Below are 26,787 nucleotides of genomic sequence, written 5' to 3'. Positions count from 1 at the left end.
TAGGTCACTAAAGCTAATGTCAAATCAACCAATTCTACAGTCTCAATCGAAAACTGGTTTTCTAGGCTTCCTAATAAATATACAAAGTTTTCGCAACATGTTCAAAGAACTAGTTGTAGAAAAAGGCATTTTGACTATGATAAGAGCGTATCGCTTCAGTCAGGATCATGTAGAGACATTTTTTGCAGCTGTCCGTTCAAAAGGTGGGTCTAATAACAACCCTAGTGCCGCCCAATTCAAGGCAGCGTACAAGCGCCTGCTAACTCATCACAATATAACCGCACCTCCCAAAGCAAACTGTACGGAGTTCGGAGATACTACAATGCTATCTGTGCTCATGGGCCCATACCGTCATGAACATAATTCAGGAACCACTGAACCAAACCTTGGACAAAGTTTCGATGGTACAAGCGAGGAGGTACTCATCATGGGCGAAGCTGTTAATCATGACACGACAAACTCGCGACTAACTGGAAGTTTAGAAGACATTAAGCATAACTTAATGAATGATATGCTGGAGGACGATTTTATGGATGAAGACATCAAAGATGCGGCAGAACAGCAAACTATATTATTGATTCGAAAAGAACTTTTGCGCATTCTAAGATGCGAGAATTGTTTAATAAACATCAAATTTCAAGATTCGATTTTTTTGCAAAAGCTTCATGAAGTTGCAAATGTCCAGTTTAGTTTGTTGGTTAAGGAGAAAACTAATTTTAACATTGGTAAACATTATGATCTACTGTTAAATACTGCTATTAACAAACTTGCACTTGCGTTCGAGGGGTATTTGTTGGAGAATCACAAGGACGAAAATAATAAATCAACTCATTTGCAACATTTTTTGAAAACCTGTGTAGAAATAACCTTAAATATACGAATCAAAAGATACTGTGCTCAAATTAGGCCATTTAAACAATCTACGCGCAGCAAATATACTAAACTCATTTTATTTGAAGGCCACTAACAAGACATGTATTGTAAACTAAGGAAATAAAGTATATGAACTATATGCTTCAATACCAACCAACTATGAGTTTAAACAATTACATTCAATAACACTACTTATACTTCACCGAAATAGGACTCGATCACAGGGCAGTATCAGTGCCCCACTGAAGAGGTAAACGGCGATAATAAGCTTACCAATTCACTTCACTAAGACAAATTACATAATCGCGGGTAGAGACATGGGTAGGATGGTGTCGTTGATGATAAGGTAGTACTTGATGGGGATGGAGTTGTCGAAAAAATTGTTACCTCAGAACGCTTGTGATATTTCTTGAGAATTGAAAAGACTGCTGTGGATAAAGTACGGTTTTGGTCCCCCAACATGCACGAGGAATTAAAGTTAGCTCTGTTTCCCTCGGCGGCCCTTAACGGACATGAAGCATGGGCGGTAGACCGTAAGACCTTTCAAGATTTCGAGTGAATGGTGCTACCTTTATTATTCGGAAGAAAACTAGAACACGAGCTGCATTAAGTGTACAAGCGAATATTGTGAATCATATTAAACACGACAGACTTCAGTGGGCTGGTCACTTAGTACAATTTTATTAAATATCGACACGAAACTGGTCAATATCGGCCTGTTGAAAGAAAGGATAGCGAAAACAGTACTCAATGAAAAGCTACGAATACGCCAGCCGCACATGGTGGATCCACGTAGCGTTTTTTTAAGGTGCGTGAACGCCACTTCTTCGAAGAGCAGCATATGCATACGTATACGTGTGCATTGCTCCATTTGATGCTGGGTACCTTGCGTGGACGCGGCGTGCGCGCAGCTTAAAAAACCACTACATGGACATCGGCCCTAAACGTTCCGGGAAACTGAAAAACATGACACAAGACCAATGATTATCGAGCTCAATGCGCCCGGCGTAGGTGACCAAATATGTACAACTAATTTGTATCTCGACAGACACGAATGTTTCGAATTTCATCTTTTTGCGCGTAATTGTCTTTTGAAACCATGCAGTCGACATAAGCATGGGCTACACTGCCTGTAACCGCATAGTTGTCCCATCTTTGCTGGCTTTCCTATTAATTTAGGACAGTTATGCGATTACATGCTGTACAATGTATATAAATACATACAATTTATGACCTTCCTCAGAAATAACACCTCGTTGCTGTTCGAGAAGATTATAATTTGCGGTCATCAAACTGTAGGAAGTGGATAATGGGCTGGACATATTGTAGAAATGTTATGAGAACAGTTTTAGAGCATCGTATAACAAGTATTCGTGTATCTTTATTTGATATTATTATTGCACTATAACATCAAGTTCAGCAAAACCATCAAGTTTAGTTATAACATCAGGTTTATGTATTATTGCCGTGTGAATAATACGGGAAATACTCTTTCTTTGCTTGGTAGTTCAGTGCATCTCTGATTAATATTGTAGCACATAAAATGTTGTTTGGCCATTCTATCGCTTTCATTTAACATCCTTTCTCGACTCCAGTTTGTTGTTACTGTAAGAAAAATAATTGATTCTTAAGCGAGTGCTATTTTTAAATCATTCTGCATGTTTTCTCATTCCAAACCTACCTTTTGTAGCCTTATTTTCTCCTCTGTACGTTGACTCTTGATATTTGGTTGTACGCGAATCTCGTCGACTTTCCTTTTCCAAGGGCACCATTGTAACTAGTTGATTTTGCTCCTCGACAGTTGTCTTTCTAGAGGATGAAGTCCTTTTCTGTGTGGCTCGGAACCTTCGGAACAAGTAATGTTTAAAACAGAGAAAACTCTTTGTGCTGAATCTTTTACGTACCTGTTATTCTATTTCGTTGAGTGATACGGTCAGACAACTCGAAGAAAATACTGAATTAAAATTATCCTGAATTACTTAACTGAGATTCTTCAATAGTGCCGTGAGTTGAAAATATTTTGCTTTGTGTATGCTTATAAATATTATTGTTTATATTTACACTTTAGAACCAAATCCAGATGTCGCACATGTTGGGGTAGGCCGAAACTGTTACGCCTACCCCCCTGGATTCAAAGCATTATTGCATCGACTCATAAAAAGCTGGATAGGGCCTTGGTCACACTCTAGATAGATTTCAGTTCGAGCTTAATGACTTTCTTTCAGGGAAACGACACCCAATTTTTTCACTATGGATTTTGATAGGTTCGCCTGTTCGTGCTGATAAATTTATCCCCCAGTGTCAAATCACCCCAATACTGATTTATAGTATGTGCGCGAATTTTGAATGTTTACGTTTTTACAGGAGAATATGATGCAAAACGCCCATTTCACTCAATAATGCAACATGATACAATCATGAGAAAATAGAGAAAAAATAAACGAACTATAAATTAAAACTATTTTAGACTCGATTCCATGATTTAAACTTAAGAATGTTCAACTTATTTGCTCAATTCTCTAGAATGCTACTTGCGTAAGGCACTGTCTATGCCTTCGTTCGTTTTATATCATTTTCACCCTGGAAGTTGTTTGTGTTGCATTCGCAGTGCACTCGTATTGGTGACTCAGAAAAGATGTGACAAAGATGGCGTAGCTTGTCATCCCCGTGCTTTCTTTGGAGTTTATGAAACCGTTGCATTTTGACAATTATCCCACTTCCCCCTCTAATTGATCAACTCTTAGTATATACAAACACAACTAGTCCCAAAACAGATCGATTAGTGAGAAAATCTTGTAAAAAAGGAAAAAAAGGAAAAAAATAGAAAGGTTAGTTAGCAGTGATATCAATTTTCAACATATAGCATAATGAATTACTGAAAATGTTTGATGATAAAAGATTTATCTCCCATATTCATCCTATCATTATGAAATGAGTGAAAGACAAATGTGTTTGTTTCTCATTTCTGAGAAAGATTCCTATCAGAATCCGAGAAGGACTCTCATCAGAATCCGAGAGGAATTCTCATCAGTATCCGAAAAGAATTCTCATTGGAAACTCTGAAGAATTATTTTCGAAGTCATCGAAATATTCCAACCGGATTCCAAAAGAATTCACACTGGATTCCTTTCGGTATCGTTAAGGGATACCCTTGGGAATATGTGGGGGATATGCTTCAGAATGCCTCGTTGATTCGCTTCCTTGACGATTTGTTTCAGAATCTTTCGACGATTTGCTTCGGAATCCCTTGAAAATTTAATTCGGAGTTCCCCGACATTTTGCCTCGGAATCCCTCAATGATTTGATTCCGAATCCATCGACGATCCGAATCCCTCTGACAATTTGCTTTGGAGTCCCTCGACGAATTGCTTCAGAATCATTCGACGACGGTTTGCTTCGGAATTCCTCGATTTATTTCGGAGTCCCTTGACGATTAACTTCGGAATCCCTCGACGAATTGCTTCGGAATCATTCTGAGATTTGCTTTGAAATCCCTCAACAATTTGCTTCAACATCTCCGGAGGATTCCATGCGAAATCGCTGGAGGGTTCTTTTCGGAGTCCCTGGAGGAACTATTCGGCGTCCCTTGACGATTTCGGGATCATTCGACAGATTGGTTCGGAATCCTTCTACGATACCTGGAAAATAGCCTACGAAATCCCTGGAAGATTCACGTTCCTGAAAAGATTCTTATTGGAATCCCTGGAATATTCCCATCGGCATCCTCGAAATATTTCTGTTAGAATTCCTGAAACATTCCTTGACGATTTCCGACGACTTCTGGGAGGATTTGGAATCTCTGGAACATTCCCTTCAGAATACCTTGGGAATTCTCTTTTCAAAAGAATCCAAGCTTATTTTTTTCCTGGAGATATATTTTTCTTAGGCAACCGTCTGGCGCTTATTTTTCGTGGCGAGTAGATTTTTTTATGAGCGGTACAATATAAAACATAATCAAAGTTTCCCGTCTTAAGGCGGTCTTAGGCAACGTCAACCGGCCACACGAAAAATGATTTGTTTTTGTTGCACAAGGAGTGCATTTCATAAATATTTTGGCTACTGTGCATTTGAATTTTTCCGAAAAAAAATGTTCAAATTTAGTAAATTACACCATACGATATGATTTTCACTATAGATAGTTATTGAAATCGTGATGCCCCGCTCATTTGAAGACACGTTTGACAGTTTTTAGAATTGCGAATTTATATGCGCGCAACTATATTATTCTACTTAGTATAGTTTCCACCAGCAGGGGCAGCAGGGACTATGTCCAAGGGCTTGACGATCCCTCCCCAGGCCATCTGCGAGTTGTGGCGCCTGCCTAGGATGTGGTGGGGTTTGACAGTGGGCCCTGTTAAACCTCTATAAAAAGCTGCATGAATCCGCAAGTAGGCTCCGCCAAAGCGACCGTGTGCCGCTTAAAGCGCACAAGCCCAAGTCCTGGTGTTAGGTGGGACGCTAAACAGCCCTGACACGACGGCCCTCCGACGAGACAGGAGGTTTGCGCAGGCCCAATAAGCCGCCTTTAAAAACAACCATTACGAACAACATAGAAGATAATACGACTCGATACAATCGGCAACGACCTAGGCGACGAATAAAGGATCACGATTGGAAGCTTGGAACATGGAACTGCAAGTCGCTAGGCTTCGCAGGTTGCGACAGGATAATCTACGATGAATTACATCCCCGCAACTTCGATGTCGTAGCGCTGCAGGAAATCTGCTGGACAGGACAGAAAGTGTGGAAAAGCGGGCATCGAGCGGCTACCTTCTACCAAAGCTGTGGCACCACCAACGAGCTGGGAACCGGCTTCATAGTGCTGGGAAAGATGCGCCAACGCGTGATTGGGTGGCAGCCAATCAACGCAAGGATGTGCAAGCTGAGGATAAAAGGCCGTTTCTTCAACTATAGCATCATCAACGTGCACTGCCCACACGAAGGGAGATTCGACGACGAGAAAGAAGCGTTCTATGCGCAGCTGGAGCAGACATACGATGGATGCCCACTGCGGGACGTCAAAATCGTCATCGGCGACATGAACGCTCAGATTGGCAAAGAGAAAATGTATAGATCGGGCATCTGACCGGATAGTCTGCATACCGTATCGAACGACAACGGCCAACGATGCATAAACTTTGCAGCCTCCCGCGGAATGGTAGTCCGAAGCACTTTCTTCCCCCGTAAGAATATCCACAAGGCCACATGGAAATCACCTAATCAAGTAACGGAAAACCAAATCGACCACGTTCTAATCGATGGTAAATTCTTCTCCGACATCACGAACGTACGCACTTACCGCAGTGCGAATATTGAATCCGACCACTACCTCGTCGCAGTATGTCTGCGCTCAAAACTTCTCGACGGTGATCAACACGCGTCGGAGTCGTCCGCCGCGGCTTAACATTGGGCGGCTACAAGACGGTAGACTAGCCCAAGACTACGCGCAGCAGCTGGAAGTGGCTCTCCCAACGGAAGAGCAGCTAGGCGCAGCATCTCTTGAAGATGGCTGGAGAGATATTCGATCCGCCATTGAAGCACCGCAACCGCTGCACTAGGCACGGTGGCTCCGGATCAGAGAAACGACTGGTATGACGGCGAATGTGAGCAGTTAGTTGAGGAGAAGAATGCAGCATGGGCGAGATTGCTGCAACACCGCACGAGGGCGAACGAGGCACGATACAAACGGGCGCGGAACAGACAAAACTCGATTTTCCGGAGGAAAAAGCGCCAGCAGGAAGATCGAGACCGTGAAGAGACGGAGGAACTGTACCGCGCTAATAACGCACGAAAGTTCTATGAGAAGTTGAACCGTTCACGTAAGGGCCACGTGCCACAGCCCGATATGTGTAAGGACATAAACGGGAACCTTCTTACGAACGAGCGTGAGGTGATCCAAAGGTGGCGGCAGCACTACGAAGAGCACCTGAATGGCGATATGGCAGACAACGGTGCCGGTATGGTAATGAACCTAGGAGCACGCGCGCAGGACATGCGACTTCCGGCTCCGAATCTCCAGGAAATCCAGGAGGAGACAACAAAGCCCCTGGAGTTGACCAACTACCAGGAGAGCTGTTTAAACACGGTGGTGAAGCACTGGCTAGAGCGCTGCATTGGGTGATTACCAAGGTTTGGGAGGATGAGGTTCTGCCGCAGGAGTGGATGGAAGGTGTCGTGTGTCCCATCTACAAAAAGGGCGATAAGCTGGATTGTAGCAACTACCGCGCAATCACATTGCTGAACGCCGCCTACAAGGTACTCTCCCAAATTTTATGCCGTCGACTAACACCAATTGCAAGGGAGTTCGTGGGGCAGTACCAGGCGGGATTTATGGGTGAACGCTCTACCACAGACCAGGTGTTCGCCATACGTCAGGTATTGCAGAAATGCCGCGAATACAACGTGCCCACACATCATCTATTTATCGACTTCAAAGCCGCATATGATACAATCGATCGGGACCAGCTATGGCAGCTAATGCACGAAAACGGATTTCCGGATAAACTGATACGGTTGATCAAGGCGACGATGGATCGGGTGATGTGCGTAGTTCGAGTTTCAGGGGCATTCTCGAGTCCCTTCGAAACCCGTAGAGGGTTACGGCAAGGTGATGGTCTTTCGTGTCTGCTATTCAACATCGCTTTGGAGGGAGTAATACGAAGGGCAGGGATTGACACGAGTGGTACGATTTTCACGAAGTCCGTCCAGTTATTTGGTTTCGCCGACGACATTGATATCATGGCACGTAACTTTGAGAGGATGGAGGAAGCCTACATCAGACTGAAAAGCGAAGCTTGGACTAGTCATCAACACGTCGAAGACGAAGTACATGATAGGAAGAGGCTCAAGAGAGGCCAATGTGAGCCACCCACCACGAGTTTCTATCGGTGGTGACGAAATCGAGGTGGTTGAAGAATTCGTGTACTTGGGCTCACTGGTGACCGCCGATAACGATACCAGCAGAGAAATTCGGAGACGCATAGTGGCTGGAAATCGTACGTACTTTGGACTCCGCAAGACGCTCCGATCGAGTAGAGTTCGCCGCCGTACCAAACTGACTATCTACAAAACGCTTATAAGACCGGTAGTTCTCTACGGACACGAGACCTGGACGATGCTCGTGGAGGACCAACGCGCACTGGGAGTTTTCGAAAGGAAAGTGTTGCGTACCATCTATGGTGGGGTGCAGATGGCGGACGGTACGTGGAGGAGGCGAATGAACCACGAATTGCATCAGCTGTTGGGAGAACCATCCATCGTTCACACCGCGAAAATTGGAAGACTGCGGTGGGCCGGGCACGTAGCCAGAATGTCGGACAGTAATCCGGTGAAAATGGTTCTCGACAACGATCCGACGGGAACAAGAAGGCGAGGTGCACAGCGGGCAAGGTGGATCGATCAGGTGGAGGACGACTTGCGGACCCTCCGCAGACTGCGTGGTTGGCGAAGTGCAGCCTTGAACCGAGCTGAATGGAGAAGTCTTTTATGTGCAGCACAGGCTACTCCGGCCTTAGTCTGATGATAAATAAATAAATAGTTTTCACCATGTTGAATGAGAACCACTAACTCCTATAAGCGACTTTAAATTTGTATGCTCAAAGAAGGTAATACATGAAACATACATTTGTTTTTAAAGCTCGTAGAGAAAACCATAATGTTCAAATAAATGTTTGAACAATAAGACGCATCCCAATAAAAAAAACTAGACTTTGTGTACCTACATCACTTGGAACATATAATGATACCAGACATGAACTAGAAACCAAGTTGTTACCCACGTACATCTTTCGAACCAACTACAATCTGGACCAAATGAACTTTTCAAATGCAGAAGATATCTGAATGCAGTCGTTTCAAATCACCAATAAATCAGAATAAAACGTAATCAATCATTGCCGTAGGTCACCACCTGTCGTTCATTTGCATGCATATGAGTCGCCCAGTACATTGTATGGCATAAGTAGCTGTTTGTTTTGCGCCAAGTGTATAAATTCTGACCCCTTCCCTAGTTACTGATTGACTGGTACCATTAACTGCCATTCGCACGGCTTGAAGCACCAGATAAATGCTATCCACCTGGTTCAACTGTTGTACCCTATACCGCAATTAACGTCTAACGCTTGTCTGCCCGCGGACCATAGATATGAACGGCTTGTATGCAAACCGCGATCGTCAGCCTGTCACCACAGTCCAAGTCTCACCCGGTCCAGTTATGATGATGAACTAACTCCACTCCATGCCAGAAGCCAACCGAGCGATGAAGTGGGCGGCAAAACGTGAGTTGCACGCGTGTCGGTCAATTTATATGCACAAGACGACAAACGACGCGACGACTGCGACCAGAGTGCAGTGACGACGCCGAATGCTGTGTGCTCAGTTGGTTCCCATTTGTCGCAACGCTGCACTCGATTGGGTCGATAATTAAATCACTTGCCGTGGTCAGGGGCACACGCCATCAATTTCGATCAAATTACTACGTTTCTAGATGACCCTAACTGACCAGTTTGAATTTGATCCAGTTGCATAGGGACCGCTTTTTTTACGTCAACTTTGTTATCAATTTTCAAAGATTTATTGGTAAATAAAAAATATTAGAAGTATGAACCAAAGATGATTCATCACAATTTTTCAATAAAACTAGTCTAGATTTTTTTTAATTGTCGTCCAGCATGCTCACTGTTTGAAAATCATTCCAAAATGTTGCAATTGTTATTGATTATGGGAACATGTTAAAGCATCAGTAGCTTAGTTTGACTGACTACTCATCGTAAAAAAGCTATTCATTTGTAGCAATAAACAAATTATGCCCATTCATCTAAACGAACAAAAATCGAGATAAACATTCTATCCGTAATGTACAAGAGAGTTATCGGTTTGGATTTAGCTTGGTGTATGATCAGTGAATAACATCAAATTATTCGTCTAGGAGAGCACTGCTTAATTATTTTTAATGTTCTCGATCCTGGTAGGTTACGCAAACTCTACCAAACGCTCATCAGTTAGATTACTGCTGAACCTTCAATGTGTGCTGTTTCGATTTTTATTAATAAAATTATTTTTTTATTTTTTATATTTTTATTAATATTTTGTTATTATTCAGTTATCAGTTAATCACATGATTGATAACTAAATATCAAGATGATAATAAGGATAACTAATCCTGTTATCAGTTTGATATCATTTCAGTTATCTGCCTTTGCTCGGGTACGCAAACTCTACCAAACGCTCCTCAGTTAGATTACCGCTGAACCTTCAATGCGTGCTGTTTGGATTTTTAGCTTAACACAGCATAAATTACGCTTCCGCACTTGGCTCTAGCTCTGTCCAGATGATGATGATAAATTAATGTTTATTTAAAAATTAGCTTTGTTTTACAAATATTCCTACATTTTAGGTGGTCGGGGTCGGCTCCTACATTTTGCCACAATATCTCCGCCCCACCAAATCGATCATCAAGATCAGGGTTTGCAGAAATCGCTCTCGATAGATGACGAACAACGATAAAAAGGAGGCAAAAACCTTCTATGATTCTTCGAATCATAACAAGCCATGAACACAAAACTATCGGACTTGTATACAAGTTGAAAAAACTGATTCGGATAGGCGGCAGGGGGTTCGATAAAAAAAATCACAGACAACAGACGTTGAAAATTTTGATTTTTTAATGCGATTATATTAGTTATATTTAAAAAAACACTTGCCACGGGCGCTACTGCGTCCACAAATAAACTAGTAACTACATAAGGCACATCTTTTCAGAGTGGTTTTCTCAGAAAGCAATCTCTGTGTTTACGGAACAAACCATTAGGCTGAAACCCATCTGGCCGAAAGTCATTTGGTCGAATGGGTCGTTTGGCCGAAAGGGTTGTTTGGCCGAAAGGGTCATTTTGCCGAAAGCGTCGTTTGGCCGAAAGGATAATTTGGCCGAAAAGGTCGTTTGACCGAAAAGGTTGTTTGGCCGAAGAGTCGTTTGGCCGAATAGGACATTTAGCCGAATTGGACATTTGGAGCAAGAGAGACGTCTCATTAGAAGTGAGACGTCCCACTTCTCACTCCTCATTTCTCACTTGTCACTGTAAAAAAGAGAGGTGCGAAGTGAGTAGTGAGACGTCTCACTACTCACTTTTTACTGCGATAAATAATAAATGAGGAGTGAGACATTAGACGTTTCATTTCTCACTTCTCATTTATCACTTCTCGCTGTAGAAAGTGAAAAACGCAAAGTGAGTAGTGAGACGTCTAACTACTTACTTTGCGCTCCTCTTTTTTTTACAGTGAAAAGTGAGAAATGAGGAGTGAGAAGTTAGGCGTCTCACTTCGCGCTCTTCATTTTTTTTCACAATGAGAAGTGAAAAATGAGGAAAGAGAATTGAGTCGTCTCTCTTCTTACTCCTAATTTCTCACTTTGCGAATGACCTGTTCGTTCAAATGTCTTATTCAGCCAAATGTCCTATTCGACCAAATGTTCTATTCGGCCAAATGTCATATTCGGCCAAATTACCTTTTCGGCCTAATGACCATTTCGGTCAAACGACCCTTTCGGCCTAATGACCTTTTCGGCCAAATGACCCTTTCGGCCAAACAACCCTTTCGGCCAAATGACTCTCAGCCTAATGGTATATTCGGCCAAATAACTTTTGGTTTAAAGGCATTCGGCCAAACGGCTTTCGGCCGAATGGGTTTCGGCCAAATTACCCCTCTCCACATGTCCCTTCTCCACATGATTTTGAAATCTGCTTATGTTAGACGGTAATCATAGTCCGCCCATCCCCTTGTCTGTCGTACCCCATTATGGGCATAAAGATTGTCTTCATTTTGTTGTCTATTTCAATATGTATGTCGCATCCTAAATTTCCTTCATTTCCTAAGTACTGTATCATTGGATTCCCCAGCCTCGACCAAACCGCGGGTCATTCGGGTCAAAACTAACATTATTGTATAAGAATCATGACAACTGTATTCTGTATTAAATAAACATGATTTCGGCTTCGTAACGCTAAATATAATAAACGATAGGTTTAAAAAAATCTCTTCTTTCCCATAACGCTGCTGTCTACTGGAAGACACCTCCCGAAGAGGACGACACGCCTTGGCTTCAAGGCCTATCCGTGCTTCCTACTTTGCATAACAAACACGCAAAAAGAGAAGAATCGATTTCCTCGAAAAGTAAAAAAAGAATACCCATCATCTACTTATTGATTTTTTTTTCGGCTGCAAGAGAATAATATAGCGGTTTGGCAAACAATCCTGATGAAAATGAAGAATGAGGGTACTGGAGCCAGTGTTCTTCACACAGTTTTGCCTATCTCCGATAATGCCAATTTTTTGTTGAACGTGAATTTTTGCATATGAATATATTTCTGAAATGCCTATTTCGAATGGTGTGATGGTACACCGTAGCGGTTCCTAAGATATGGTTCCTAACACGTAACAACCGTATGACGAATAAGCGTGACACCCTACCCGTCAAACACGCGACACAAATTATGATTGACAAAGTCGGTAATTGTGACCATTTCTTTTTTTCTGTTTTCAATGTAGCGGGTTTGCGCCCTCTGTCTCCTGTGTTTGGTGCGTTACCGCTTTGCACAATTCTTTTTATTCACAGAAAACATTCAAATGATGACCAGCATCTGAAGCAGCATCAGCAGCAGGCAGCATTTCTAATGAGCGTTTATTTCCATATTTTGTGCCCCCAACCAACAAGGGTACTAATTTGTGACTTCCATAATAGTGCAGCGCTGAGGTGGTGATGGTGCTGAGAGAAGTGGGCGAACTAATTCACCTGTTGGTAGCAAATAATTGATATGTTTAATAGTTTTATAATAAACAGAAGTGCTCATGATCAGCCTCAGGCTGGCATCTTTTATTCGACAACAAGGCCAATACAAATTATGTCAGCTTAGTGCACTTATGAAAGTTTAACGGGTACACATGTCCTACGATATATCACGAAGTCAGCTTTTCCCAGATGGATGAAATAGAAAATATTACTTAATGATTACAGTGCGACAGATAAAGGTGATTCACACCTTGTAGCAAGATAAATAAAAACTGATTGCAATGTTCATGCACATGTTCTTTATAGGTTGATAGGAGACATCCCCGTTGCAAGCTGCAAAACCAATCAACGTAACATTCTTTTTCTGTAACTGCACCGTATCAGAAACTGTGTTCAATCGGCTTATAGTCAATATATAGTCGATTGTAATGGTGAGCTCGTAATACACGTAGGTTTTAAAATACAAACTAGTACAGGAATTATATGCAATATTAAGAACGTGTCTTTTACATTTGCAAATAATGTTGTTTTATTGTCGAGCATCTGTTACAGGAATATCTGTCACTTACTTTATGAAACTGTGACGGAAATAGTAACCCCAAAGATAATACATATGTAGAAATACTTTTTCATTTTTTTTTCAGCGTACCACCCATATACATTGTTTTGTGAAGCATAAGCTGCCGATTGATACTTTCGCTTTTCTCAAGCATTCACAAATAAAAATCACTTCAAAGCGCTGGCGTCAACATGACTGAGCCGGGAGGTCGCCATGTGCGACGGTACAAACAACCCAAGAGGAGCCTTAGGCAAAAACCGCAATATTTTTAATTTAACGACCTACCTCTCGTCGGCTCTGTTCGTGACGACGCACCATGCTGCACCATCTAATACTGAATAATTGCGTTCAATCATAATTATTCACTCCATTATGTGTCTATCGGTATTATTTTACAATAATGATTCATTTCAATATTCATGTTATGATTATTTTTTAGAGATGTCGAAGTTAAATATCCGCCTATAGGCAAATCAGCCAATAGGCGAATTTGAGTAAAGCTCATCGATAATTTCGACATCTGGTGGTCGTCACAAGAACCACGAAAAAAGTGTCGTTGGTCAAAAAAGTGCATTGGTAGCATATGGAAGGTGCACGATTTTTGCGTTTTCTGGTTAATTCAACCATTTATGAAAGCTGAAATAATCGCAAATTGGAAGAAAATTTTGTTGTCTACGGGATGCGCTTCAATCCGGTGGCTGCTTACATATGAGTTTTCCGATTAAATAGAACATCTCTTGCAGTGCCTTCACCGTACTATCTTGGTTATGAATTCTGGATTTTAATTCGCGGCTTATTTGGGTGGGAGACGACTTCAACAGCTGCTTAAAGACTGTAAAAAGCCATTGCCAGTAAAAAACATGTGACAATATACCAAAAAGTGAAGTAAATTTTATGGAGAAAATTTGATTTTGAATGTAAATAATCGCTTCTGGCGACTTTTCTCCCAAACTCTCGCAGCGCACTCTACCACTGGATCCTTCTCGAATTCGCCTATTAATCACTGGCTGCGTAGCTGAGTGTCATACGTTGTTGGTACTGATGGGAGGTGGCGGTGAGGTGAATTACCCGGCATCACCTACTTGTTTGACCTTTTGACCAATCTGGACATAAAATTAAGCTTTCAGATGGACTTTTAAGCAACTTTTCTGTTTTCATTGCTCAATATAGCGTATATTGAGAAAGGTTTCTTCAAAGGTACATTTTTTTACGTTGCTTCTGAGAAAATTTAAAGAGGGACATTAAGTAGTTTTTATTTACGCTTCTCCCAAGGCAAAGTTCAACCACAGAGTTTACAAAAAAAAAACAGTGAATAAAATCTAAAAGAATTCATTTTCTAACAATTTCTTAATGTTTTTTGACGTAGGATTTACATTTTTCGGGAAAATAAGGGGGTCATTCTGCAGATTCAAATTTGAGACCGTCACGTGGACAACAAATATTAGCTAAAATCTCAGTCGTCTTCCATCCGATTTCGGAGATTTTGTTATCAATCGATCGACGAACTCTCTTAGATTTTGCAAAACTATTAAAACCAATGGGTTCAAAGCGCTAATTTATTGCTAATTGAATTTCGCCAGGCACTGTCAATATTCCATCATCACAAGCACAGACATCAAAATTGTACATCCCGCTGGCTGGACTCTAGTCCTCAGTTCAATCAAGATTTCTCATAAGGCGAACACGAGGGCCGTACTGTCGCAACGATGACGCTGGTAGCAGCAGAAAATGTATTCTAAATTATGGCATCTTAGCAGAAAATCATCAAGTGACTGTCGGGCAGCAGCAGCAGTGAAGTGATTTTTTTACGCAAGGTTCGGATTAACGTTTGGTTGCTGTGAGTGATTAGAAAGTGCATTGTGGATTTAAAATCGGTTCTTTTCAAAAACACCATTTTATACAAGAAAAGGTAGAGCCAAGACAAATGTTCATAACCGCTTGGCGACAGCAGAAAGTAGAGTTGGTAACAATAAAAGTGCTCGTTTAAGGGAGAATCGCATGGATGGCGTTCATCGTGTTCCAGCTGTAAATCATCGTGTGGCCGATATTGGCGTCAGTAGCCATGAAGTGGAATTTTCTTTCAAAATTCTGATTTTATGCGTGCATGATATGCAAAAATCCCTCTCTTCTGTGAGCGCGGCTGGGGCTCTGGAAAGGAGGAACTGGTGTACTTGGTGATGGCTTTGGTTCCCTCCGAGACGGCGTGCTTGGCCAGCTCTCGCCAATTACTTGGCAGGTGATCGATGAGCGTTTGTTGTAGTGCGTCAGACGGGAGATATCAGCCACGATACGCTCGAAAATGTCATTTATGACATCTAGGCGCCTGTTTCCAGGTGGACTTGTCTCAACACCTTGTACACGGAAACAAATCCATTACTGATTTCATGATTTAAAAATCATGAATTCATGATCTATCTCATTTCATGAAATCATGAATTTGACTCATGACTTCATGATTCCATTCACCAAAATCATGAGTCAAAGCTACCGCTGCCATGAATGTGAATCATGAAATTATGAAATCAATGGGACAGGCGTTACCTTTATCTGTCAAACCGTGGCAATAAATTTGTGGCGTCCATAATCCTCAGCGGCGGCGTTTTTCTAATTTAAAACATGTTCTGTAAGTAATGAGAACAATTGTATTTTAATAATAATCTATTATTTGTTAATTTAGAGCGCCCTTGCGGCTTTATTGCGAAACACTGGCTAAGTTTGCGTCCATTTGTTATCATTAATATTTGTCTCTAACGATCGGCGGTGGCGTTTTTTTTTATTTATGTTGAGGAGATGGTGCTGGCAAATTCAAAAATCTTTATATTGTGAATTAGGTTTTGATTTGAATTCAAAAGAACACGACTTCGGTATTAAAATGTACCCTATGTTCCCGTGTAGTTGAATACTGAAATGCAGAGCATGCCAAACATAAGAATATTCTACTTATAATGTGCAGCAGTAATGCACATCTGGCGGATTCATAAGTGCTGATTTAAATTTTTATACGTATTTCATTAATCTTAAATATGGGACGAGCTCTAGTTCAAGTAAATTGTTCCATTTTCGTAAATTCAATCCATAATTTCAAGTTAAACAACTCATGCGGCTATGACCCGTCCTACGACTCGATGATCGGCTGAGCCCACATTTTAAAACTGATCTTCAATTTTCATGAGCTCAAATCATGATTTCAGGTCGAATGACTCATGGTTTCAGGTAAGATGACTCATGATTTCATGAACTAAATCATGAATCGATTCACAACTCAATGACGGATGGAACCCGCTTTTATAAGAAAAGCTCCTATTTTCATGAATTGAACTCATGATTCCGGTCGAATGACTCATGATTTTAGATAATATGACTCATGATTTCATGATCCAAATTATGATTAGCCGTCGGTAGAAAAACCGTAACGCATCAGTGCGTTACTGGAAAACAGATCATAAAACAAATCATGAATTCATGATTTATAATCATGGTGTATTTTCATAACATGAAAACGCACTATATTCATGAAATCATGAGTCATATTTATGATTTTCGAGAATGGAATTTTACCCGTGTAAATGAAAATGGCATAGTTTTCTTTCCTTCGTAGCTTCCGCTTCGGTTGCTTGTCGTTTTTGACGATTTTTGTCATCTGCCGGCTTTTCCGCTGCCGGTGCCATGATGTTCCGGTCGTTCTAGCGCTCGGTCGCGGAAACCTGACCTTGGCTTGCCAGTATGCGATTGCAATGGAGTCCGAGGCCCCGCCCCTCGGCTTTCGTTCGTTTGATACCAGTGCTCCCGAGCAAAACCAGGGTTTCTTCAAATTGCAAATCATAATCGTTTGGCGTCGGTAGCCGTGCAAGTGTACTTCGGAGGGAGGCACTGTGAAAATTTATTTGCTTCACGTTTCAGCAGCAAATCATTGATTGGTGTCAAAAGCAGTCAAGTGGAGTATTCTTTCAAGATTCTGATTTTGGTTTGCTTTGTTCATGATTGGAAAGGCGCACTGTTGAAAACAAAGTGATTATTTTCAAAATCATCATTTCACGCAAGCAGGGCTGACAATAGTCGTTCTCGTCGTATGAAGAAAGCGAAAAAAAATATAGTCTTCGTCATAAGATTACACAACGCAACATCTATTCGTTTTCTTCGCGCAACATGCCTACCACGACGATAGTCGCGCAGCCTAAAGTTTTAACGATTTCTGTCGTCACTTCACACTTAAATTTTTTCACCGATCTCGGCTGTGCGAATCTCGGTTTAAGTTCGTTTGCTGAAATATCAGTTAAATAGACGTATGATTACGGCGGCTCCTTTGAGTGCCGCAGTAAACGAATTACTTTTTCAGCTGAAATATCAGCAGAAAGTCACGAACCGAGCGCTCGGCTGTGCGGATCTCGGCAAAAGAATAAAAAAATGCCGAGATGAACTTAGTGTGTTCATCATATTATTGTTTGCTCGTCATTATAGACGGACTGTTTTAAACCATAATGGCTTCTCAAATATACAAATAGTAGGAACTTTGATAATCTTTGATACACTTTGATCAATACATTTATTGATGACATTTAAAACGCCTTTGTACGTTACTTCAAATTCATTATTACAAAGAATTAATAAAAATCTTCGCATGGCAGCTGCCGCTTGAAGAATGATGGTATGAAGTCGTCGTTCTTCGATGTCGTCATGACGATTTGGTTGAACGACGAACGCTAACGCCGTGTGCGTCATCGACGATGCGTCGAGTAGCAATGAAGACACTACAACTCGTCGCTACTATGGCATTTCGTGCTGCGACGATGACTATTGTCAGCCCTGCACGCAAGAGAAGGCTTAGATGAGACCAATTTTCTTCAAAGTGCAAATCATAATCACTTGGCGACGGCAGAAAGTTGCCACCGGTAGCAGAATCACAAACGCTCGTCGGAGGTAGACGCTGCAAAAACTGATTGGCATGGATGGTATCTACCGTGTTTCAGCGGCAATTCATCGAGTAGCAGTAGCAGTCTAGTGAAATTTTTATTCAAGATTGTAAGACACCGCAAAAATGTATTCTTATGGAAGTCACTCCTCACAAAATCCAAGTTTCAAAGTGTTCGCGTTTTCGGGGGCACACGATACGGAGGCGGTGCACATCATTTTTGGTGATTTAGCTTTGCTGCGTCGCAACCTGCGTAAAACAATAAAAATGAAGGTTGTGCGTTGCTGTCATATCGAGTGGTGTGCCCCCGAAAACGCGAACACTTTGAAACTTGGATTCCGTGAGGAGTGACCTTAAGGGCAAATCATCGCAACCATGAATTCGATTGAGGTCACAGCAATCAAGATCAGCATCAGTAATATCTTAGGCCGATGACATAGTGACGCGTGTGCGTGCGCGAACGCGTCTAAGCACTCGTAAAGCAGAATATCAGCAAGAGGATTCCTTTTGTCTTGGACGCGTTCGCGCACGCACACGCGTCACTATGTCATCGGCCTTACACGTTACCTAATCCTACGTTTAATTGGCGGTCATGTATCGTATACAAGCTTCTACTTTTCTTTTCCTCAAATTTTATCTGGGTGGCAGCACTGATGACGAATTCGCCCCTATTATGCGATGCCTATGCACAAGAATTTAATCGCTTATCAGTCACGAAAACGCTTTGTACGTTATTTTGCTATTCCATGCGATGTAATAACAAACTCTGTTTAACAGATAATCCGTTTTTATCCGAGTTTGTTTGTGGGAACATGCGATGTCAACAAATGTGTACCACGGAGAAAAAAAATTGGAAATTAAACAACCATATTTCATTTAATTTCAAACAAAATTTTAGGTTGATTTTGGCACAAACAAAATTTTAGTTTGAAATAAATATACAAGGTGGTTGAAACAAACTAAAATCGTTTATTGATTTTTTTGAGAACTTTAGGTAAATTCAACAAATATTTTGTTGAAACAACCAACATGTTTGTTGTTTCATTTTGACAGGTAATCCAACAAACAAAAATATTAGTAGTTTTAAACTAAAAGCTTAGTTTGAAACAAATAAATATTGGCTTGAAACAATAGATGAAAATAGTTTGAAATAATCAATTTATTAGTTATTGTTACCAATACAACCGCATCCCTTCCAGTATTCATTCCATCTCTCATTTTCCCAATAAATTTTTCAAAATAATACTTTATTTAGCGGAGCATTTTTTATTTAGTATATTATTTTTTTTTACATTTAGAATTCCGGTACAATAATAGTTCATCTGGTACGAAAGCCAACAAATCGGTCCCATTTAAGAAAATAATGTCCCGAATGGTGTTGATCGCGCAGTTCCAATGATATCTAACAGGATCTTTCTCACATTGAATATTTTTCTCCTCGTTTACACTAAATTTACCTACTTCTCCACATTATCAACGACCTTCCAATATGTTCCATTCCGAACGACAAGATGGCTGCGTCCATTAAACGACGGCCAACCAACCTCTATCGAATATTCTTATTAGGATTTTCTGCCTAAAATTAAGAAGCACATAGTAAATAAAAATACGACACACATCAAGAATGAAATAAACTTACCCTTTTCCACTTGAGTTTTTTGAAATAAATATTATTAGCGCTTTTATAAAATTTAAAACGCGAAGTTGACGCAAAGTAAAACGAGCTGCATACAGAAAATGCGTCGGTATATTTAACAACCAAATATGGTTTATTTCACAAATCAATCACATTGATTCAAACTAAAGTCTTGGTTTGAACGGAATAAAACCGAAATATTGCCAGCAAACTAAATTTTATTCAAAACAAACTGGTAAATAGTTTCAAATAAGTTCTTTCTCAAGTTTGAATTAACCAAAATTCATGTCAAAACAAAGTTGATATACTAGTAAAAACTAAGTAAAAAAATAGGTTATTTCAACCATATTTGCTTGTATGAATCAAACAAATTTTGACTTCAATACAACCAAAACTGTAGGTTGAATTTCAAGCAAATTTTTAGTTATTTCAAACTAGCATTTCTATTAGAGACAGAATAGCTGAATTTCAATTCAGAAAGAACAAAAAGCGATACTAGTTTCTTTCGATATAGAAAAAGCATTCGATTGAGTAGAGCCAGAGTTTCTGTTTGACACTTTGCAAGCGATGAATCTGAATCTTCTTCTTCTTCTTATTGGCATTATATCCCTACACTGGGACAGAGCCGCCTCGCAGCTTAGTGTTCATTAAGCACTTTCACAGTTATTAACTGCAAGGTTTCTAAGCCAAGTTACCATTTTTGCATTCGTATATCATGAGGCTAACACGATGATACTTTTATGCCCAAGGAAGTCGAGACAATTTCCAATCCGAAAATTGCCTAGACCGGCACCGGGAATCGAACCCAGCCACCCTCAGCATGGTCTTGCTTTGTAGCCGCGCGTCTTACCGCACGGCTAAGGAGGGCCCTATGAATCTTAATAGACATTTTATTGATTTTCTAAGAATGAACAGGAATGTTTCGTATTCAAAAATGCTAGTGAACGGAACTTTATCCATGGATTCCCTGTAGGGAAATCAAAATAGAACGATCAGTAAAGCAAGGTGATCCTATAACCATGCATTTATTTCTCCTTTATTTGGAGCTCCTGCTTCAAAGGAAGGCCGAATGTTCAAATAAACTAATCTTAGTTAACGCATATGCTGACCTGACGACATATGATAATAAACAATATTAATTATTTAAACAGAATTAGATAATTCATAAATTTTGGAAAAGTTTTAGGAGCTTTGTTCAATATTAATAAAACAAGAGCCATTGAAGTAGGATTCGGATCGACAAAAATCTCAGGTATTGATTAGCTGGAAATGGAAAATAGTATTGAAATTTTAGGAATATGTTTTTCAAATTCGTTTAAACAAATGTCAGGCGAGTAAGTTTAAGGGCCCTCCTTAGCCGTGCGGTAAGACGCGCGGCTACAAAGCAAGACCATGCTGAGGGTGGCTGGGTTCGATTCCCGGTGCCGGTCTAGGCAATTTTCGGATTGGAAATTGTCTCGACTTCCCTGGGCATAAAAGTATCATCGTATTAGCCTCATGATATACGAATGCAGGAATGGTAACTTGGCTTAGAAACCTCGCTGTTAATAACTGTGGAAGTGCTTAATGAACACTAAGCTGCGAGGCGGCTCTGTCCCAGTGTGGGGATGTAATGCCAATAAGAAGAAGAAGAAGAAGGTGACAATTATTGGAAATCTGTAATGCAGAATGTACCTTTGGTTGGTCAAGTAAATCAACCTAGAAAGCTTAATTTAATGCAAAAGAAAATATTTGTGATTACATTCGCTCTATCCAGAGTTTGGTATGTCACCTAAATTATAAAGCTGACCAATACTGCCGTAATCTGAAAAAGTGATGTATACGCCATTTTCCAAAAATGGTGCTAACGAGTAGTAATCACTGAGCTCTTCAACAGAAAAATGGAAATCATGAAGGTTACCCAGGCAAAAGCCATGAACAGAATAACAGAACATAATATGGACTTGATTGATATAAGAGATAAAAGAACAGGCAACAATATCAAGAATTTGCTCCGAAATATGATTTAAATATCAAGATATGCTATGGATAAGAACAAATCAATGGCACACGATATTGTTCACTTATTACAAAAAGCTTACCGGTGATGGATCGACTGAAGTGGCTGCCAGGTGGAAGCAACACTTCGAGACTTTGTTGAATGGAGGAAGTGACGGTGCATCGGTGAACAGAATACATATTAGCGACGATGGACAAGCTGTGGAGTCGCCTACACTAGATGAGGTTAAAAAGCTATTAAAGAGCTGAAAACAATAAGGCTGCGGTGAAGGATCAGCTCCCGGCTGAACTTCTCAAACATGGCAGTGAGCAGCTTTATAAAGTTCTGCACCATATTATGTCGAAAATATGGGAAGACGAGGAAATGCCTGCTAGCTGGTTGGACGGCCTCATTTGCCCTCTCTTTAAGAAAGGGCACAGACTGGAGTGCGCCAATTACCGAGGAATAACCCTCCTTAATTCGGCGTACAAAATTATGTCCCGTATTCTGTTCAACAGATTGAGACCGCTTGAAGAGTCCTTCGTCGGCGAATACCAAGCAGGTTTTCGTGAGGGCCGATCAACGACGGATCAAATGTTTACCCTGAGACAAATCCTTGATAAATTCCGGGAGTACAACTTGCAGACACATCATCTGTTTATTGATTTCAAGGCGGCGTACGATTCAGTGAAACGGAATGAATTATGGCAAATTATGCTTGAACATGGTTTTCCGGCGAAACTGATACGGCTGATTCGTATAACGTTGGACGGATCGAAATCAAGTGTAAGGGTTGCGGATGAAATATCGACGTCATTTGTTACCTTAGATGGATTAAAGCAGGGTGATGCACTCTCGAACCTACTGTTCAATATAGCGCTCGAGGGAGCGATTAGGAGAGCTGGTGTGCAAAGAAGCGGTACCATTATCACAAAATCGCATATGCTCCTGGGATTTGCGGACGATATCGATATTATCGGAATTGATCGCCGCGCCGTGGAAGAGGCTTTTGCGCCTTTTAAGAGGGAGACAGCGAGGATTGGACTCACGATCAATACCAGCAAAACGAAGTACATGGTCGCTGGCAATCAACGTGGGTTCATTAGTGGTGGTGGTAGCGAAATAGTGCTGGATGGTGAAAAATTTGAAGTGGTAGAAGAATTTGTGTATCTTGGAACATTAGTGACGTGCGATAATGATGTTACCCGCGAGGTGAAAAGGCGTATTGCAGCTGCAAATAGGGCTTATTACGGACTTCGTAACCAGCTTAAGTCCCGTAGTCTGCAAACGAAAACAAAACTCGCACTGTATACTACTCTGATTCTTCCGGTGGCTTTATACGGCCATGAGACATGGACGTTAAAGGAGGCTGATCGGAGAGCTCTCGGAGTGTTTGATCGTAAGGTGCTGCGGACAATACTCGGCGGTAAACAGGAGAACGGTATCTGGCGGCGTCGCATGAATCACGAATTGTACCAGGTGTATAAAGGGCTGGATATTATTAAGCTTATACAACACGGCAGACTACGGTGGGCTGGTCACGTTGTTCGTATGCCGGAAGAACGACAAGCGAAGATAATATTTAGTAGAGAACCCGGAAGAGGCCGCAGGCTTCGTGGAAGGCCGCGTACACGATGGCTTTTTGCAGTTGAAGAGGACCTGAGGGCGCTCAATGTTCAGGGCGACTGGAAGCGATTGGCCCAGGATCGAGTCCAGTGGAGAAGGATACTCCATTCGGCGTAGGTTCATCGAAGAGCTGTAGCCCATCAATATATATATATATATATATATATATATATATATATATGATGGATCGACTGTATGTTTAATTCTGGGAAATTCGATTCTGAGATGGTGCTGCCAACCGCTGGTCGAGTTGGCGCGAAATTCGTCCATAGAAACGGCGTAGTTTTTCGCAAGTATTTATTAGAATTTTTGAATACTGCGGAAATTTTAGAGTTGGTTGTCACTTGCCTAAAATTATGTTGATAATGTCAAACAAGTAGCCTCTCTACATTCCAATGTCCTATGTCTCGATATCTCTCCCTATGTCGATGGTTTCTCGGTCCCTTCAATCTACATACATTTTTGCTTTCTTCATCTCGATATCCTCCCTATCTCGATATTCCTCTATTTCGATGTAGTCTGGTCCTATTTTGTTCAGGATACTCTCTCCTTATGTATAGATATTCCAATTTCTAGACTACTAGACCAGCGTGGTGCAATAACAAATACATCCAAAACAAGAAATGACATTTGTTCTGTTGTCGGTTTTCATAGCAACGAGCTTTTTCTCGATCTAGTTCACATTTCAAATTTCCTTGCATTCCTCGATCTCTCCTTATCTCGATGGCCACTTCAATATCGAGATGTGGAAAGTCGACTGTACATAATAGATAGAACCGAAATTTTCCACATTTTAATAGCATCTAACACTTCGGCGAGGCAAAACGCTCTAGTGGGACTATCGTACAATGTACTACGCGTCTCCATGAATTGTCCATACCAGAATGCTGATTTACCGACACGTGGTGTGTTGTTCCCTAAGACCTGCCAACTAAAAGGCGTTTTGCCTCATGAGTTTTCCGGCAACGAAATAACACCACTTTTTACCTTTCTCGTATATTTTAAATGTGAATATGAGCAATATGATTGAGATTTTTTGCTATTTTAAGATGGCATCAGCTAGCTATAGGGGAAGAGGCCCCAAAACGCCCCCCGAAGCCAAACGCCTTTAATGGTTTCCCTCATATTTATCGTCATTAAGATGACCGCAAAAAAACTAGATCTAACATTATGTAGCTTAGGCGAAAAAAAATTCAAAAAAATGTATGGGAAGGTCGGAAATACCGAAAATTTTCACATTTTGAAGAAACATCTAACATTTTGCCGAGGCAAAACGCCCTAGTGGCAGTAACCTACAATGTACTTGCGTCTCCACGTACTATCCATACCAGAATGCTGATTCGCCGACGCATGGTGCTTTGTTCCCTAGGAGCTGCCAGCAAAAAGGCGTTTTGCCTCATGAGTTTTCCGGCAACAGAATATCACCACTTTTTTGAAATGTGAATATTATCAATATGATTGAGATTTTTGACAATTTTTGAAAGACATCAACTAGCTATATTGTTTAACTGTTGGTGAGGTAGAAACACCCATGAAAATCGTTATAGCTGAGGCATAGAAGCAGACTATGCTTAGCTAGGGCATATTGCCCCTCCTTCCCCTACTTTATCACTGTTGCATGAGGTAAAATACCCATTAAAATCGTTAGCTAGGTCGTATTGAAGATCACTCCATCCTACCCCCCCCCCCTTGCAAGAATAGCCAAGCTTTAATAATATGACAGAAATACAAACGGCCTCACGAAGGAACAGATTCACGCCTCCATCAAACAAAACGCTTAAATCTTGACCTCCTACTAATTAGGAATCGGGAATTCAATCGTTAAATTGAAGTCACAAACATTCACACAATCCATTAGCCTCAGCTGAGATAACTTCAACTCCAGCAACTCTCTCTCATCTCTCTAGAGGGTCATCGACCGCCATCAGGGAAGGTGCGAACATCAAAACAACGGCGACACCGCAATGTGGGAAAGGAATTAGCAGCAAGGGGTAGCCTCTAAGAAGTAATCTCCAATGCCGAAAATCGTAAAGCTTGAAACAGTCGTCGCACGGACGGACCCAACAACAGTAGGTAAAGCATGTGCTTGCCGCATGCTCGATAGTCTCCCGCCTGGGGGAAGAATCGGAGCTGAAGGAGGGTTGAAACCTGTTTGACAATATTGACCCAGTCTGTCAAGTCAGTCGGAGCAAACAGCGAAAGGGTTTGTAAATATGCGTAACACGTAATGGGTGATCCGAAAATAAATATATGGATTTTTGTTTCACAACGATATGATTAATCATGCTGAATTGGGTTTTCTATTGATGGCAAACGACTTGCGTGTGATACAACACGTCAAGTGTGAACCTATCCCAGACGTTGAAATAATAGATCTAGTTTTAGCTAAACAAATCCAGTGGTAGACACGTAACGAACAAAACTAATGTATTGTCATACAAAACGAAACGATTACGAAATTATGATGTGAAAGTGAAATAATATTGAATGACCAATAAAAATAAGGTCTGCATCTGCCTTCATCTGAATAAACATTCAATCTTTTGATGTAGTATGGCGTAAAATTTCTTTTGAAACACATTCATTTTTAAGATTAAAGGCTCACCCAAACCCAAGTGTTTTCGTCGCCCCGACGGCGACAACTAGTCGCCGCGATCCTATCGTTGAGTCGCTGCACGCAATTATTGATGTTTGGGGAAACTTTAATGTAAATGAATGGGCATTGGTACACACTTAATTTTTTTTTACTGGGATCTCAGCAAAATGTTGAACTTTTACCGAGAATCACACAGCCGTGCCCCAGCAAACATGTTTTTTGCCGAGATTTCTGTCAAAATTGCTGATAATCAGCAAATAATTTGCCGAAAATCAGCTAACAAACTCTATTTTTGCCGGAATATCAGTTATTTATTTTGCTGGCGCACGGCTGTGCGGATTTTTGCTGAGCTGCAGAAATAAAAACTGAGTGTGTAGGAATAGGGTGGCTCAAATTAGTATGGGAAAACTTTTTTCAATTTTTTGATGGGCCGCCCTCTTATTCGAATCTATTTGATGCCCTGATGCTCTGGACAAAATTTCAGCCAAATCGGTCAACGTTTGGGCAGTGCTAAACTCGTTGGAAGTTTATATGCAAAAATGTATGCAGAAACATCCCAAAACAGTCAATTGCAGTTGGACGGCACAACTTACGATGAAGAACTATGATACTCACTCAGATCTTGAAGAATTTAATACAGAATGCTAAGCAGAAAACCGCGAGAAGATTAGAGTTTGCCCTGCTAAGTTATTAGCATTTCTCTGAAGTGGGGTTTGAGCAAATTTCGTTTCTTTTACCTTTGAAAAGAAATAAATTCACCCCTACATCACTCCAGTAAAATGCTAATATCTTTGCCTAAAAAACTCTAATCTTCTCGCGGTTTTCAGC

The 26,787-nt window shown here is 41.0% G+C and overlaps 1 protein-coding gene and 1 long non-coding RNA gene across 8 annotated transcripts in view; both read right to left on the bottom strand.

Moving 5' to 3' along the window:
• LOC134227975 (solute carrier family 12 member 1) overlaps positions 1-26,787 on the bottom strand; it is a 167,803-nt gene that overhangs the window by 65,709 nt on the left and 75,307 nt on the right. The window lies entirely within an intron of this gene.
• LOC134225690 (uncharacterized) lies at positions 2,230-2,941 on the bottom strand. Its single transcript, XR_009983306.1, has 3 exons — positions 2,778-2,941; positions 2,555-2,718; positions 2,230-2,478 (listed from the first exon to the last, which is right to left on the bottom strand). It is a non-coding gene; the product is annotated as an uncharacterized LOC134225690 (long non-coding RNA).

This window comes from Armigeres subalbatus, chromosome 3 (genome assembly GCF_024139115.2).
Source record: "Armigeres subalbatus isolate Guangzhou_Male chromosome 3, GZ_Asu_2, whole genome shotgun sequence".
Taxonomy (NCBI): Eukaryota; Metazoa; Arthropoda; class Insecta; order Diptera; family Culicidae; genus Armigeres; species Armigeres subalbatus.
This window is presented reverse-complemented; position numbering and strand designations above follow the sequence as displayed.